We start from the raw sequence: 4,501 nt of genomic DNA, 5'->3' as shown, positions 1-4,501 counted from the left end.
CTGTTCTTCATCTGTACTAATCCCCTCCTCGGAGATGCTCCTGTATCCAACAAGCATGAAGGATCCAGCTGACATATTTCACCTTACGTAGTGCAAGTGCCTCCTATGAACATGCCAAAGGATGGAAGAACACTTGTTAAACGGAGCGTGAGTAATGGATTCAAAAAGCCCACTAACTTCTAGTTAAGTCTGATTTTTAAAGTCTCTGACAATACCCATGACTGAAGGCACTAGAGAAGTAGAAAAGTATAGTCTGACAGTGTGTCCTGGAGACACGGAGTGCCATTTCCTGGCCACAGCTGTGAGGGATAACAAAAAAGGCATTTACAAATACATTATCAACAGAAAGATAGTCCCCTTTATTGGATGCAGGGAGAACATTGCTATCAAGAATGAGGAAAAGGTTTGGGTACTGAATGCCATCTTTAAGAGCCAGATCCATTATCCTCAGGGTATTCAAACTCCTGATAGAGATGGAGAGCAACAGCAACTCCCCATAATCTGGATGAAGCAGTTTAATGACCTGCTATGTCACCTGGATATTCACAAGTCTAAGGGCCAGATAGGAGTCACCCAAAAGTGTTGATGGAGCTTGCAAAGCCACTCTCCATCATCCATCAAGAATCCTGGTTAAAAGGGGAGGTGCCAGATGACTGGAGGCTTGCCAACATGACACCCATCTAGAGGCCAAAAGGAAGATCTGGGGCCTGTCAGCCTGACCTCGGTATCGGGGAAGACCATGGAGCAGTTCCTCTTGGGTGAGCTCATATGGCAAGTGCAGGATAGTGGTGAGATCAGGCCCAGCCAGCAGGGATTCATAAAAGGCAGGTCCTGCTTGGCCAACTTGATCTCCTTTTATGACCAGGTGACCCAACCAATGGATGAGGGAAAGGCTGTGGATCTCATCTATCTGGACCTTAGCAAGACCTTTGACACCAGCCCCCACAGCATTCTTCTTGAGAAACTTGTAGCCCATTGAATAGGCAGGTGGACTCTTCAGTAGATTAAAAACTGGCTGGATGGCCAGGCCCAAAGAGTTGTGATAAATAGAGTTAAATCCAGCTGGTGGCTGGTCACAAGCAGTATCCCCCAAAGCTCAGTATTGGGTCCAGTTCTGTTTAAGACTTTTATAAATTATTTAGACCAGGGGACAGAGGGCACCCTCAGCAAGTTTCCAGATGACACTAAATTTTGCAGGAGTGCTGATCTGCTCAAGGACAGGAAGGCACTGCAGAGAGATCTGGACAGGTTAGATTGATGAGCTGAGGTCAACAGTATGAGACTTAACAAGACCAAGTGCCAGGTCCTGCACTTTGGTCACAATAACCCCAAGTAATGCTACATCCCTGGGGAAGAGTGGCCGGAAAGCAGCCTGGTGGGGAAGAATCTGAACAAGAGCCAGGAGTCTGCCCAGGTGGCCAAGAAGGCCACTGTCATCCTGGCTTGTATCAAAACCAATGTGCCCAGCAGGAGCAGGGAAGTGATGGTGCCCCTGTACTTGGCCCTGGTGAGGCCACAGCTTGAGTGTTGTGTTCAGTTCTGGGTGCCACAGACCAAGAAAGACATTGAGGTCTGGGAGTATGTCCAGAGGAGAACTATGAGGCTGGTGAGGACCAACTGGGGTAACTGGGGTTACTTAGTCTGAAGAAGAGAAGCCTCAGGGAAGGTCTTATTGCTCTCTACCTGAAGGGAAGTTGTAGAGAGGTGTGAGTTGGTCTCTTCTCCCAAGTAACGAGTGATAGGATGAGAGGAAGTGGGTGTAAGTTGTGCCAGAGGAGGTTTAGGTTAGGTATTAAGAAAAATTGCTTTACTGAAAGAGTGGTGAGGCATTGGAATGGGCTGCCCAGGGAGGGTGGTGGAGTCACCATCCCTGGAGATGTTCAGGAAGAGTTTAAATGTGGTACTTCGGGCTATGGTTTGGTGGTTGTGGTGGTTGGATTGTGGTTGGACTTGATGATCTTGAAGGTCTTTTCCAACCTTAATGATACTATGATTTCTGAAAGAAACAGCTGCACAGGGGAAATAACTTTCCAGTAGTCAAACAGCATCTCATCAGTTATGTGGGTACCCTTGTGTTTCTTTCTCTAGCTACTGAAGATGCAAATCACAACAGATGGGCTCTCTTATGTGTGGTTGCTGCAGCCTAATTACAGCTCCAGGAGTATTTATATGGTGTCTACCATGTATTACTTCACTATTTGGAGCTTTGGGTAATTAATTAATTAGGGCAATTAATTAATTAAGGCAATTAATTAAGCAAAAGAAGCCTGGGTTCATGATTTGACCGGAGTGACAGGCACACAGAATTTTACCTTGCCCTCCTGGATTCTGAAAGTACTCCTGGTTTCCTAAGGTGGCCAGTGGCTCATGTGAGTGTTCAAGGCAAAAAAAGACTTATTTTTAATTCTGAGTATGTTCTCATTTTGGAGAGAGATGGGTTATAGGTAGAATTTGCAAAGCTTGACACTTTCTTGCATGTTAGTAGTGAGTCATGGATCAACACTCCTGAAGTACAGGAAAATAAAACAAACTAAAGGTAGCAACGTTTTGCATCAATCCTACCAGTATTTCATCAAGATCATGCTTATGGCAATGTCATGTGAGATGGATTTAAAAGCTTCTCTAAATCTACTGCTTCTCTCCAAGCTGTGAAGTCTGTCAGCCTATCAGGGAAAGAAATTAAGCATGTTCAACACGTTCTTTCTTGATGAGCCTGTGTCTGTCCCTCATCCAGTCATTTTCTTGCAGGAGTTTATATGCTATCTGACAATTTGTTCTGACAATGGAAAACCAGCATTTTTTAATTAATTGCTCATTTTTAAACTTTTCTATGAACAATGATGCAAAAAAAGGGAAATGAAGACATTTTTTTGCGTTCTCTGTATCTTCTCCTAGTAAATTCCCTGTTAGTCAGAAGATGAATGCTTCCCTCTTCTCATGTGTACCAAGGGATTTCCACATTTTCTGGGGCAGCTAAGTGGACTCATAGTTATCCAACACTTGTCAACCCCCATTGCTCTCAGGAAGCAATCTGGTGTAGAGGCAAGGGACAAACATTTTTAAAAAACGTGTATAAGGTAACAAAAATGTGTTCCAAAGAGAAAAAAAAGTATCTTTGATGAAAGATGTGATAAAATGTTGTATGGATTATTGCAGCGACTGAGAAGGATATATCTAATAGTACCACAGATGAAAAGAACAGATTTTAAGGTACTTCTTATCATCCTTGAGAAGGATACACGAATCACTGGAGACTGAATGCAGACAATTTTCAAAGATATGAGGGGTACAATTTCTTCAAGCAGCAACAGCAATCAACCATTGCAACAAACTGTGGGTGACAGATTGCCTGCCCCTTGAAGCCTGCTTGACATTATGTAGGGAATCAAATTAAATCATTAAAATTAAATCATTAAATTAAATCTTGGTTGGTGGATTGATGTTACAGTGGCTTTTTATGTGTTGTTTCTGTGGATCCCAGGGCAGTGTAAATGTTCTCTGAAGTCAAGAAAGCTATGGGAACTCAGACCAGGTAGAAATTGGTTTCCCAGGTTTTTTTAGAAAAGGCTTTTGTGGAAAGTGATGGTGACTTGAGGAACTGGTGTAAAAATAGAAATCCATGGGTAGCAAGAAGAGGAAGAAGAGCTTTCTCTGCAAGGCAATGGGACAAGGCTGATGGGGTCTGCAAAGCATGGGGCAAGATCTCCATGATCAGGTGCAAGTGGGACCAGAGCTGCAAGACCTTGCGGGGGGGTCAGGCAGAGAGGAGAAAAGTGAACATGGAGCTGTGGGTTATGCAGGGACAGCGTGAGCTCCACAGAGATGTGCAATGTGAATGGCTCAACCACATGTTTCTGCCCATACTATTTTATTTTCTTTAGCATCAATGAGGATGACCCAGAACACCAGGTCCCTGATCTCTCCTGCAGCCCAGGCATTTGCTGCTCTGCTTCAGCAGGGTCCCTCCAAAGAGATCCGTGCAGAAAGGAAGAGCAATCTCCGCCATCCTCTCCCCCCACTCCCTTTGCACACCAGGATACTCACCAGAGATCCTGCTAAGCTGAGCACTGAGGGTACAAGACCCAAGTCCTGGAAGCAAAGACCACTCCAGCCACAGGACCATTGCCTGTTAAAGTAACATAGAAAAACACACGGGGTCAAAGCATTGTCTGTATGGAAATAAAAACTCTTTGCTGGAAGCTGATGCACATTAATACCTTTTTCATTCTTTTGCAATGCTTGTAAGAAATACAGCAAATTGCTACACAGATAAGTTTATTGATTAAAGAATGAGTGATGACACCTGCCTGACCAACTGCATTGCTTCAGATAACCAGGCAGAAATACAAATATGCCATTTCCCACAGGTACTTGAAAACAGCTCGGTTTAAACCAATTAATAAAATAACCTGTTTGGATAAAAAAAAACAATAATTGTTCTCTGAGAATACATGAATTCAACACTGACAGAAAATCCCTGCCGTCTGACGTAGAGGGATTT

Source organism: Calypte anna, chromosome 3, assembly GCF_003957555.1.
Source record: "Calypte anna isolate BGI_N300 chromosome 3, bCalAnn1_v1.p, whole genome shotgun sequence".
NCBI classification, from domain to species: Eukaryota; Metazoa; Chordata; class Aves; order Apodiformes; family Trochilidae; genus Calypte; species Calypte anna.
This window is presented reverse-complemented; position numbering follows the sequence as displayed.